This window comes from Cephus cinctus, unplaced genomic scaffold (assembly GCF_000341935.2).
Source record: "Cephus cinctus unplaced genomic scaffold, Ccin1 Ccin1_scaffold0246, whole genome shotgun sequence".
Classification (NCBI taxonomy): domain Eukaryota; kingdom Metazoa; phylum Arthropoda; class Insecta; order Hymenoptera; family Cephidae; genus Cephus; species Cephus cinctus.
In genome coordinates, this window is record NW_014332961.1 from 275,223 (window position 1) to 289,837 (window position 14,615).

Here is a 14,615-nt window from a genome sequence, read left to right on the forward strand (position 1 = left end):
TTCCAATTCATCCTATATAAATATCTCGACTGGAAATATACGAAACTGCGCAAACCGCCCTCGAGGAGCCCAACTTTGGGGGGTAAAAACCGTTTTTCCGTCGATAAAAAAAACACGTGTCTCTTAGATTTTGATAGAGAATAAAATATTTCAAAACGAACGAAATAGGAGGACGAGACCAAAGGTACCTTCGTTGTGAGTAAAAATTTTTTTCAGAAATTGTCCACGTGCAAGATTTTGCACTGAAGTATATTTTATTTTTCCATTTTAATATACATTTCCGTAATTTTATCGAAAAACCACGTGTGATTTTTCATTAATTGCGAACTGTCCAAAATACACATTGTACTTCTAGGCTCACTATCCGTAGCCCAGATAATTGGTACATACGTACTTACCGTGTGTCGACTATTGACAAAAAGTTCAACTACGAATTTTCCTACTTCGTATTATTTTCGTTGCCCTTTCAAAGCCAATCTCTAGACTATCCTTTCCTTGATAGCCAACTATAGCCCCGTCGAGTTTCGTGTATAAAGTGTCTGAACGCGACGGAGACTACTTCATGCCCGTAGAAGTCCATCGTGCTACCTCATCGCAAGGAACCAGCAGAGTATCGTTACAATTACCTCAGTAATTACAACACAGGCTCCACATTGCACTGTTATCATCCGGTTACCAATTTGCCGACGAGGACTACCTTACGTTGCGGCGGAATATATTTTTTTTCTAATCATCAAGAATTGGTGGAATATGGCGTGAAACTTCAACTACTAATTACCGTACAGACAACAGAGTTCAAATTTGAAGGAGGCACCGTAATTGCTATCTACAATATGAACTCCGTATCGTCCACTTTTGTCGTGAAATCTCTTCGGCACTGGACACGAATTTTCCTCGTCGCTACTTAACCCGTTTACGCCCAAACTGGCATGAAAGTTTTTCATTTTTCAACAGTTATACTTTTAAGGTAAAAGTTATTCAATCTTGATGAAACTACATGTCTTTGTGTATTTTTGTCTGCTCTTTCTGAATCTGGCCTCTGATTGACGATATTTGCCGCCATTTTTAAAATACGGCAGTTTAAATCTGAAAAAAGCAAAAAATTTCATTTTTTGTTTTCAAATAATCATGAATCTGAACCAGATTCCGTTATCGGAGGGCGATAAAACTCTGGATCGGGTGGAATACGACCTTATATTAAAAGATAGGATTATTAATTTATTGAAATTCAAAATGGCGGTCATTGAAACAGCTGTTTTTATACATGAATTTAATGAAAAGCTTTGCAATTTTTTTTCTCGGTAAGTATTAACTTTACGAAAAAATTTTATGGATTAAAAAGTTCTTAAAATTAATTGAAGAATACGCTTGAATTTTTTCAGAATATTTAAAATGATTTTTGGATTTTTGGAATTGTCAATTTTTCGAAAAATCAAAAAGTTATCCAAAAAATTCTGAAAAAATTCACACGTATTCTTTGACTAATTCTAATTACTTTTTATTCTATAAAGTTTTTTTGTAAAGTTGATTTTCATAGAGTAAAAAAAAAGCGCAAAGCTTTGTATTACATTCATATATAAAGGTGGCTGATTCGACAGAGATCATTTCGAACAGAACAAATAGAACAAAAAGTAATTAGAATTAGTCAAAGAATACGTGTGAATTTTTTCAGAATTTTTTGGATAACTTTTTGATTTTTCGAAAAATTGACAATTCCAAAAATCCAAAAATCATTTTAAATATTCTGAAAAAATTCAAGCGTATTCTTCAATTAATTTTAAGAACTTTTTAGTCCATAAAATTTTTTCGTAAAGTTAATACTTACCGAGAAAAAAAATTGCAAAGCTTTTCATTAAATTCATGTATAAAAACAGCTGTTTCAATGACCGCCATTTTGAATTTCAATAAATTAATAATCCTATCTTTTAATATAAGGTCGTATTCCACCCGATCCAGAGTTTTATCGCCCTCCGATAACGGAATCTGGTTCAGATTCATGATTATTTGAAAACAAAAAATGAAATTTTTTGCTTTTTTCAGATTTAAACTGCCGTATTTTAAACCAGTTTGGGCGTAAACGGGTTAATCGGGACTTTAATCCCACGTAACTATTCCGATGTATCTTAGTCTTATATTTCTCCTTTCCCATCTTTGCTCTCGTCTGATGTAACTGGTGGCCAATCTTTTTGACGATAGTTAATACAGCTACCTCTGTAGCTAACTACCTTTATCTCTTATACTGCCTCTGGTCCTTTGGCCTAGTATCCGTCCTGCCGAAAAGTTTATCTGCTGAGAGTGAGTAACTGTTAGCTGTAGATTAGCTCGTTTCTGATTTAAATTAGTTATGATAGTTTCCCTAATTTTGACCTCGACGAAGAGCTGCCCATTCTAATATAGTTGTATCTTGAAATTTGATAATTCGTTTACAAACTCGTGAATCAGTTTGCTACCTTTCGTGAGTAGAATTATTATTTTATTATTATAATATAAAGTCCTCTGGACTATCTACGCGCGAGTGACCGAACTTATGTTTACGACCCTTGATTATTCTACGTAAAATTAGTGATTTCCGTCAAGTCCAGTATTATGGTGTTTTTATATTCTATTCCGTTTCTCTTGTTTCCTTTTCGGCCTACTCAACTACTTTAAATTTATTATTTCTTTTTTCGCATAACCGCACTGGGAAGCTCCGAAGCAACTTGACTATATTACGTGATTTCTCATGTGGCCTGCTACCTCGTATCAGATTTTGCTATTTACTTACGTTGAAACGTTATTTAAATTTTTTTTTCGCCATGCTTTTTTGAGATAATGTCTATTTTATTTGCGCTATTTTGCCTGTGCACATAGTTCATTTATTTGCAGTATTCAGGACTGTCAGGTGAAATAAATACTGCTAAATGGTAATATAACTGCTCGCTGAGCTTCAACGTGATGGTGCGTTGCGGCAACTTGTGGAAACACGCATACAAGTACTGAATTTTCACAGTATTTTCCTACTTATCTCTTGCTTGCAGATTATTACGAATATCTTACTTGATACCACCGGGTGTCTGGCACCCAACGACTATCTTCTAGTATCTCGAAATATTTCATCTCTATCCTAGTTACACTTCCCAAATTCAGATCAGTCGAACGAAGATAACGCCTCTCTGTAATGTCTTACTCATATGTGGCTCAACAGGTAGTACAGCATTACAGTATCTATAGTATAGTTTTTCGCTAATTAATAGGTCGATCTACGTAACCAATCAATAACTACATTAATAAGTTTGATAATTCATCCGTTTATACCATGGTCAGTAGAAGAAAATGTGGATGTAATTCAACAGGTGAATTTATCTATTCATGTAACTATGTTGATACGTGAAGTTGAAAGGGCGTCTTTAAGACAATCAGTTTATAATTTGTATAAAAAATCAAGTTCCGCCAGTAGACGAGATAATAATCTTTAGCAATATTTAGTAGTTCCAGTATCAAAATGATGTATGCGCGAAATTATTTTATATTGAGAAAAAGGCTGCATAAGATGTGGTTATGTGGTAGTACACGAACGTGCGTGAGGGTTGACCCTAAATATATTCTTGTCCGTTAAGTTTGGTTCTCGTAAACTTTATGGGTACCATAAAATAAGGTTGACATTTTTTATTTTCTATACGCCCTATCATTTCCATGATTCTCCACACACCGTCCCTGTGGCGCCATCTTCATGACTTTACGCTGACAAATAGTTATTGGTATAAATGGATACGTCTTAACGTGATCGCACAACCATAGTAGATCACGTTGTTAGACATGTTTGTAAAGTCCATTAACCACGATCAATGACAACAATAATAGCTGTACTAAGAATGGTATTAAAATTCAGACACATTGTCCGAAATTGGGACCGAGATAAGATAAAAAATATGAACAATAAGAAAGAACTAATAAAATGTTTCAAAGTAGAAAGAAGCAATTTTTTAGTGTTGATTGAAAAAAAAAACAGGGTTGACCTTGTTTGATCGGAAGGATCTTTATCTTTTTTTTTTCGTTCTTTATTTATTTCCTTCTTTCTACAGAGGAAACTGAAATTCAAAAAAGCTCCGATGCCCCGAAGCCTAGTATTAAGCGAATTAAAGCTTTCGGGATCTTTCTCTCCTTTGATGCTGCCACGTTTCATCACTGATTCTTGTCTTTGTGTTCATCCCTTCTCAGGATATTAACAATAAAAAAGTGCCACAAGGTAAGAAACGTAAAATAAGGAGTCGAATAAATGATCAAAGGATAGGGTCATTCATCATATCGTTGTTTCATCGTGAACAGAGTGTAGAAAGAAAGAATGTATATAGTGCAGAAGAGTACTCGAGTAAAGAGAAATGAAAAAAATTGCAAAGAAAGAGGAAGAAAAAATGGCAAAGAATAAAGTGGGAGAGATTATATAGAGAAGAAAAGCCGAGAATAAAATCGACCGTTGGGAATAAGAACCAAGATGCGAGATCACTGTGTGCTCTCATCGTTACAGTATCTGTCATCTTAGCGAATTTAACATAGCTAGTAATTCTCGGGAGTCTAATTCATTTACGTTCTCAAATGCAAAATCATTTACTCCTGTTACACTGTTCTTCTTTCACACACTCATTCATTTCTTCGACTTCTGTGATCCAGTGGATTTTCTTCTCCACTATACGTGTCTTCTCTAACCCAATTAAGCAGGATACACACAGAGATCCTTTATAGGGATGCTGTTTCTCGTTCATGTAACCCATTTGGGTTGTCGTAGGGTATTTCGAAAATGAAGGTAGCGAAGCAGGAACTGCCAACCCTTGGTAAACCCTACGCAAACCTTCACTGATATAAAACGCCATCCATCATTGCTGAGAATTTTGTCAAAACCACAAGATGAATGAAGATAATAATAACATTTAGAATATATCACTCCTTATATTTCTTCCCGTGATGCTGTATCCGTTCTTTAAATTTCAGGAAATTTGAATCTCATGTTGGTGTAACTGAAAAGATGAAATGACCGATTACCTAATCACTGTAACACCTATAACCACTTTACTAAAATGCGCGTACCGTCAAATCTGGTTGGGGATTGAAATATGATTCCTATTAAAAATTACATATTCAATCCTACTTCCTGTGACATTTTTACGGCACTTCTGGAAAAACCATTTTACATGTGCAAGCATGAAATGTATGAGAAACCTTACGAAAGGGTTAATACTGAACCATTTAGTATTTAATTAATGATACTTTTACGTTATATAAATATAAGTAGGTGTATGTACAAATACTATATTCAGCGAGTAGAGCTTAGACGATGTCAGTAAGTACGTGGGTTCAAATCATCCTCATAACGATTTGAGCTTTCATCCTTTTACAGCAATGTACGTTATAGCGTGCAATTCGAGGAAATCTAACCTTTTATGTATATGGCATATGTATACATCTTCAGATCTGTGTAACATGGCGAACAAATATTTCGCTAACTGGAAATATAGTTACGTCAGTAATTTGAAAATCCACAAAGAATCAAGAACAAGTATATATACTTCCATTTCTTCAATAATATCATATGTATAATTATCTAGGTATAAGGCTCACCGTAACCGAGCGCTTATTTTTGCGCACAGCGGTAAAAAAGCTTGTAAAAAAAATTAAATTCGCACATAAGATACATTTTGAGGATAAATTCGCCTACACACTCAAAATAACGTATATGCGTATGGAAATATACATATATTTTTTTACAGTCGAAACATGGAAATTGAAGGCATAAAAATGAAGCTGGCGGGTTTCTTTAACTGTACATCGCTCGTGAAATTGATGCACCAAATTTATGGTTAAATATCTACTTACATACTTATATTTTATTTTGAGCGTTTCACGCGCTTTCTCATAGCTAACGCGCGTCCATAAACGCTCATTTGTGGACGTCTTAGGCTGAAATTAAATTAGCGAGCTTTACAGTATGGGGAGCACAATGGTTAAAGACCAGTAGATTTTAGTAGCAGAGTTTAGTAACAAGGTATATGGATTGCATGGTCGTAACAAAGTAATACGTTCCACGTAATCAAAAACTTTACCAATTACTATTGGACTTTAGTGGACTTACAAATCAGACGTAATTTGATATATAATACATATAATTAACAACAGCCGAGTAGTTTTTGAGCGTCCTATTGAGCGTCGATCGATTTTGACTTATACGATTCAGAAGAGTCAAATCATGAGAGTTTTTGCTATCAAGTTTGCATATACATTGTGACGTGGCATTTCGACATGCACGCCACAAAATGTAACATTCTGCGATTTCCGGCTACATCGTGGGGCCCTATGCGTGGGGAAGGGATTTCGTGGCGTTGGACTGTATATTATTTGTTAAATTTGTATTTATTTCCCTCGTGGGAACGTCTTTTTTTGTGTTTTATATTTTTCAAGCGGATCCGGAAGGATCTTGTCAAAATTTGAATACTGCGGGCCCCGAGAGTACCAATCACGGGCCTGGTGGAGCGCGCTGGCGAGGCGACGCGCCAGCCAGACCGGAGCACACACCCTAAGATGCCAGCTACGCGGAACATTCAGCGAACGTCTTCCCGATCCAGAGGGCATACAGAAGTTGCAGTAACGGCCTGGAGCCGTCCATCGAGGGAGCAGAGGTGGATGTGATTCCCACCTCCCGAAAATATCACTGCAGCCATCCCAAACACGAAAAATGCCGGGATCTACTTTATCGGATTCGAAGAAAACAATTGAAGATCGCGAGCGCTCTGGCGAAGTCGATGGGTCCGCCAATCAGCTTGGCCTAAGGGATGTATTACAGCGCGCCTCTTGGGAAGGTTCCCTATTTTCGAAATTCTTAGCGTCACTCACGATGTGGCCGAGCCTAGGAACAGACGTGTTTTCGTCTGATAAATTTTGTATAGTCTCGTATTGTTTTGTTCTAGCTTTGTCGGATTTTTATAGTATTGTATAGTCTACCGTGCCGTTTTGCGACCTCTTGAGGAACCCAGTATCAAAGAGATTGTGTCTTGGGGATATCTGGAGCGACTAGGAGGGCGGTGAGTGACGCTTTTGTGAGTTGACCATATTTACGTGAATGAGAGATAGACCGTGACGCAGTGTCGTGCCTTACGCATTCCCGATCATTATTGTATCCGCGGATTGCTCATCGGTGGCGCTCTGGAGGATCGGTGCTATTTAATATCGTTGATTTGTCAAATGTTGGTTTTGCGTTACCGCCGATACAGTCCACGCCTCGCGGAGTCATTTCCTTAGCGCAAGGGTATCGTGAGTCCGTTAGCACTCGTTAGCGTTAAATTCTGTATAATATCCTTTTGGTTGTATATTCTGTGAGAAATGGGGTATACCGTGTACTTCCGTATAGTATGGAGTACGATGTATATTTTTGTAGAATATTAAGGTCCTGTAAATTTGTAGATATTAATTTGCCAATAGGTCTTCGGGACCGACAGCTTAAATAATTCCTTTGGGGGATCTACGGTCCCGTTCTGCGTAAAGCGGGTATATTTTGTATAGGAACCGTGGTTCCATTTCTTTCTCTGGTGTATTTTGTTCAGAAACCGTTGTTCCATCTCTTTTTCTTATTGTGTTAAATAAATCGGGCCAGATTGTGGTTCCATATTTCGTTTTGAAAACTTTATTGTTTGTTCGTTGTAGTTTTTGAGAGTGAACCTCCCTAGATTTCAGACTGCGTTTATTGTCTCCCAGACCCAGGACCCCACCGCATAAGTGTAACTCTGGTTATACCTGGCGCCCAATAATTTAGTATTTTATTAATTATTTCTCGCGGTGCCATTTATTTGTGCGTCACCGTTAAGAAGCGTCGTCACAAAATATATATGCACATATATTGTAACCTATACATCCGAGGATATTCGTATCGCGGTAATAATAAGATCCCGCTAACCCGAATAACCTTAAATATCAAGTAATAACATTTCGTAGGCATCGCGACGCTCAATTCTTCCGCACCTCTCAGGCCCCCTGGCCTACCGTTGACGAGTATATAAACGGCGACGTTTCGCGACTCGGGCATTCTATCACCTGAGCTAGCTAGGTTACCTGTAGTAAAGTAAACGAGCAAACCGTCCCACTTGACCATCATATCTAGAGGTACTTCTACTCTTGTAATCGAGAAAACCGTCTCTTCTGCCAGATAGAACCAATCTCTGCATTTCAGTTGAGCCGTCACTTTGATACATTTGATCATTGTGCCGTTTCCGCTATACATACCATCCTAACTTTATTTAAAGACTTGCATAACTAGCTACTTTGCGAATGAGACTTCTCACCTCGCCAAGATAGCAACGTTGTGTTAGATAGGACCACGTCTACCTGTCATCACGAGTTCCCTAGTGGAAGACTGCTCAACAGCACGACGCTTATATTTTAACGAGTCAACTCTGTAATCAAATTCTGCTGGTCGGAGGCTGCTTGCAGACACGATTCCATATTTCATTTATAGAAAAACAACTAGAATCAAAATAGAATCACACGAGAGTAGACGCACCTGTTATTTCCGTTCCCGTCAGACATATCGTGTAGGTAAACCGCGTCTTACAATCATATTTATACAATGTAGTTTCCGAACACTAATCATTTGTATATCTCATTTATAATCATTCTTACTGTCCGCTTACGTTGATATCTATTCTTTGCTTACTAACATCCAGCATTCTCTAGGCTGGACCTGCACTAACCTTTATTGTATTCCGCTGTAGGACAATATATTTTTATTTTGTAATTTGTAAAACAAAATCTCACTTTCATTTGTTCCGCCTGATATCTTTCCTAAATTCCTAACAGTCGATTCTGGCTCGAACCCGCCTTTTTGGCACGATCCGGAGAACCGTATCGTGCGAATAAGGTTACAATATACATTGTATCTCACCGAAATTGCACACCTTGAGTATTCCCGTTACTATTGAAGATACATTAAAAAGTTGCATACAAAAGTTTTATGATTTCAAGTGAAGGTAAATCATAAGAGAATTGGAATTGTTGAAAGCTAAACCCATGAAGACTACATAAGGAGCACGAATTCCATGTACACAAATAGCTTCCCAAAAAAAAAAGACGGTACTACTGTTCCGTATGTACTGAAACAGTTGAGGGATATAATGTGGGAGTTTAAATTGAAAATCATATTTTGATGTACTTCGAAAATTATAAAATAAATAATTCAGGCTACTTAGACATACATAATACAAATTTGCAAAGCCAAACTAAAGCAACAAATAATCGCTTATTATCAACTGCACTGCCACATTTACAATCTCCTACAGTGCACACCTTTCCCATATTTTTAATTTCTTTTATATAGATTTTATTTAAATGAATTATTAATATCTATTAAAAATATTTATTGTCATTTTTAGATTAGAAGCATGTTTACTTACAAATAGAAATAACTTGTAAACATTTGCTTGCTTACTTCACATGTATTTACAATACTATTCACGTTAGTACAAAAGGGAAATTAGCGACGCTAGTGGTACAAAAAGAAAACGTAGTTTTTATGATATTTGTATGTTTTTACGATAGTAGTAGGTTCTCTTATTTGAGCTTGTACTCGTTATGTAGTCTCCATGGCTAAACCAACGTTATAACTCCGAATCGGGTATGGCCGCCAATAGAAAATATCGTATCAATAATCTTTAGAAACACGTGGTTGCATTTATTTATTCGAACAATTTTTTTCTTCTTAACCAGATAGTAATACCTACCATTCCCCTATGTCTATAAACATCTTTTCTAATTACATCCCTCGACATTTATACGCCTTAGTGAAGTGTGCACTCATTTCGCACCCATTTGCAGGGTGAACGCTAAGCGTTGCTACCTCAACGCTTGACGATAACTATATGCACCAAGGGGAAATTACACGAGTCGCATAGAACGATCCTAGGGCATTTTACGTTAATGAGGAATTGCTCGATAAAATGTAATTAATAATCTCCAATTCCAACACCCTTGCCTCCCTCCCCCCTTCATCCATCCAAGATGTCACGTTAACGATAATGAGTGCGACATGGGCCAACGTTAATTACGCCGACTCGATAGCAGCTATCGATGTTCCTTAAGCCGCAACTATATTTATTAAGGTGATGTTTTCATTGCGTGCTACTAATTATTCCCCTAATTTCTCAGCCAACGTAATTGTTGCAGGTCGCTCTTGTTATTCATTTTCTTTCTCTTTTTCCTATTCTTCTTTTTCATCGTTTTTGTTTACGCTAGAACAACTCCGCTTCGACGTGGCCCGCGTACTTGGCTTGTTTTTCTTTTTTTTTATTCCCTTAGCAATTTCCCAGTCTGGTATCTCATTAAACACCCCGAGTCGTCCCACTGAACTAACTATACTTAACGAGTGCTCGACTTGTACCTATACAGAAAGGTTTAAAGTGAACTTGAATTAGGGGTTACCGAAGCTTAAGGTCAAAAATTAGCAGCGGAGGTTGAGTTCATAGAGAGAAACAAGGAATTATCAACGGGAATAAGTTCAAGGGGGTTTGCGAAAAGTCCCGCTAGGTTCGTAGCGAGCGAGCGAAAGGCATTGACATGCTTGGCATTGGAGCATCGAATATACGCTTTGCAAAAACTCATTCACTTGGAAGATATTCGCTTGTTGAGTGACTGACGAATTGAGGATGCGAGGCAAGGAAGTGCGAGTTTGAGAAACACGAAACAGCACATAGAAGGTCATGTGGAATAAATACCTTGTTCGAAATGACTTTTTTAAAGAGGGACTGGATTCGATCGCCGAAGTTCAAATTGACGGTGCTGCGCCGCGTCGTGGCAAGTCGTGGAAACACGTGACTATACTTTTGCACCGCACTTGTGCGACGTCACGCCTTAGTGATGCTCTAAAACTGGCTACGTTGAATTGAAAAGGTTTCGTAAACACCTTTCTCTACTGTAATTAAAATCTGCCTTGAACGCTCGAGACTCGACATTATGGTTGAAAAAATGTAATGGCATGTGTATTAATATGGAAATTTGCAATTAATATGTACAAAAACTATATAACTGAAGATAGTTTGAGATGAATGGGCACCACTGGCGCACGTTGGTTCTAGTCGTACCTACTACTAGCGCTCGCCATAGCGAAAAGCTGAAGTTTCAGGCGAAGCAAATCGGCCTGTTGACAGCTCCCCATATTCGCACCAATTAATCTTGGAATTTACTCTACGGCAACAAATCCCAGTGCTGTGGTATAAAGTTGATGCATGTACAACTTTCCCTGCGTGCTTTTTTTTCAATTTTCATCGGTAGTTCTGTGCAACAATATAATAAGTGTTAGGTAGGGAACTGCGCCATAACGCGTCTTTAGGCTGTCACCATCGATATTCACTTCTGTTTTATATATTTTCTAAAAGATGTTTCAAAAATTGGTCTCTACAGGATAAGTATTTTATCAGAAGATTTCCACTTGATGCAGTTAATTTAATGACAGTACTTTTTACATTTACATTTTTGGTTACAAAGTTTCCTCGGTTTCAGCTCTTGTCCGTGTGATATATTCACACATAGAAAAGTAAGTTCCATTCCCCTTGAAGTGAATGATAACATACGACTTACAATGGCTTCACTAAATTGCAGCCCTTCGTGAATTCCGGTTTCAAAGTTACAAAACAATTGTCGACACCAAATTGCAGCCCTTGATCATATATGATTTCAAAGTTTCAAAACCCCTATACGGGTGCAGGAAGTTAGCCCCCTATAGTTGGAATTTTAAATATTAAATATTGTTCTGCATTATTTTACGTTTGTTCTACAATGTTCCAGCATACTAACTTTCTCAAAAATTTCCTTTAGCGGTAAGGTGAAAAAAAACTTTTCCGGGCTCCCCACTTTTGGAAAATCGAACTTCTGTGTAGCGAAACAAACAGAACAACCTGGAGCAATCGGCAAAAGTTCTATTTTCCAAAAGTGGAGGGCAAAAAAAGTGTTTTTTCGCCTTAACGCCAAAGGGAATTTTTTAGAAAGTTATTATGCTGGAACATTGTAGAACAAACTTAGCACAATGCAGAACAACATATAAAATCTGAAATTTCCAAATATGGGGGGCTAACTTCCCACATCCTACTTGTAGAGCTGAAATGCTCTAAAATTGTAACCTATTAAAATTGACTCAATATAACATATATTAAGTATCATTAAAAATTAAATGAGTAATAGTATAGCAAAAAAACTAACATGAATGGAAACAGTATGGAAGAAATATGACAAAACAATGAGAAATGTGTTGAATGCGTGTCTATGCACACAAATAACCCAAGTAAAAAATTTGTCTGTCGAGTAGATAAATGTAAGATCTAATACAAAATATAAATGTTAAAATATCAGAAATCTCCACAACAGTACCGCGCAAGTTTTTTAATCTTGATCAAATACATCTCATATTGTATATCAGTGAAGTCTTTACATTGATTTTCTTCTGATTAAAGTTCCGTTGTGGTCCACAGCTAGTCGACCAACTTGGACCGTCTCATATTTTTCTAAAATGAAAAATCTTTCTATCAAAATTCGTCTACTAGAAGTATGAGACCCTCCACGTAGTGCGATGCGATCCAGACCATAACGAGATTTCAATGAGATGAAAATGGATGCAAAAACTTGACTAATACCCAATGTACATGCGAAGCGCTTGATCGAGACCAAAGAGATGTATGCCAGATTGATCTCGGAAATCTTTGATATTTTTAAATTTTTATTCGGGATCTGTGATATATATTGTATTAAAAATTCGAGAACTGCTTTAAGATGGAATGCAATTACTTGGTCAAGTCCGAGTTGATAGTGTGTTTACAGTGACTTGACACTGATCTAGTTGACAGTTCTTTCACACGCTTTCGCGGCAAATAAAAACTATTTTACGATCCCGTGCTTAAATGAAGCTTAAGAACGTATTATGCGCAGGCTATAACACGTCGTTTATTTTATTCGTCTTAGTGCTTCGAATCTGCACTAAACGTTCACGACTCAATATTGTAAACCATGGAGCAAAACAACAATGATCCAAAAACATGCAACTATTAAGTATAAACGCCGCATAACGAAAAATGGATTGTGAAAATTGAGCGTCACTGGCCACGGCCCGCGCACGTTGGAACTAACCGTGACGTCACATACATATTGCCAATAGCGTTCGTTTCGGTAAAAGGCTAAAGTTTTAGGCCAGGAAAATCTGCTTATTAACAGCTCAACAACATGTGCGTACCCAAAAGTCTCGAAATTAGCTGTATGATAACAATTTCGAACAATATGGTGTAAAGCTTATAGATGTAAAACTTACACTGCGTGTCCCTCTTTGGATAGTCATCTCTGGTTCTGTGAAATAGTGCAATAACTGTTGGATAAGGAACGGCAACTGCAATTTCAGATCGCCATGATAGATCGCCATGATAGAAGCCGTCACTGTCGGTAGTCACTTATACTTAATATATTTTTTAAGAAATAATTTTTTATTTCAGCACAGCCGAAAAATAAAATTTATCGGAAGGCTTCAATTTGGTGTAATAAGTTCATTGGCTGCTTTCTACAAGGACATGTTTCAGTGGGAAATTTTCTCGTTTCCAGAGAGAAAGTAGTTTCGTTCCCCTTTAAACTCAGAGATCGGAGCTGCGAAGCTGCTGTTGTAATTTTATAGTGAACCTCCCCAATTTTCAGATTTTTATAATTGTCTTCCAGACCCAGGATCCCACCGCATAAAAGCTGGCCAGGGTGTCCTTAGAAGACAACGGTATAACGCTGGTTATACGTGGCGCCCAGTAATTTATTATTTTAGTAATTATTTCTCGTGATGCCATTTATTTTTGCGACACCGTAAAAAGTGCCGTTACATTACATATATGTACATTTATATTTTGTCAAACCCGAACATATGAACGATCTATTTGTTAGACTTACGTCATTCTGAATAAATAAAAATTAGACAAATGTATTGTAACGTAATTTCTAACTTATGACCCGACACCGATAGCAAAACATACGAGAACGAACTATCTTCGAGAACCGACCTACGTTACCTTCGGCCGTCCACCCGTCGTTCGTGCATCCGCAAGCCAGGCGGGCGCCAGTCAATTCTTTTTTCACCGGGAACTGACGAGCCGGTATAAACTGGGAGTTGGGATGGAACAGGCCCAACTCCACCAAGAACGAGAGCTCTGACGGAACCTATCAGAAGAGGCGATAGCTTAACGGATCCTGTCGATTTTTGGGGACGCGTAAAATCGAGAAACGCAACCGTAGGTGCTGATCTTTGGGGTCGCGTAAAATCAGCAAACGCAACTGGATACACGAACGGGAGCGGACGGTTACGGAAATGCACGGCCGCTCAGGCTGCTAGGTTTGAGGTAGAGAGGGTCGGAGTAAGAGTCCGGCAAATAGTGCGAGAGACAGAGAGCGACGAACCGAGAACGTATCAGAACGAATCTTAATCGTCTATCGAGATCCCTTCACCAATTAATAAATCGGGAATCCTCACCGGAGCTGGTGCAGCTAATCCATGGAGGCCGAGAACTGTATCCAAAGGACACTCTAGGGAGCACTGCACTAAGGCACAGCACTACACCTCCGGAACACTCACAGGAATTCATAGAATT

General features: G+C 37.8%; 1 protein-coding gene across 1 annotated transcript in view; it reads right to left on the reverse strand.

The window, feature by feature from the left end:
• LOC107265913 overlaps window positions 1–14,615 on the reverse strand; it is a 160,926-nt gene that overhangs the window by 135,093 nt on the left and 11,218 nt on the right. The window lies entirely within an intron of this gene.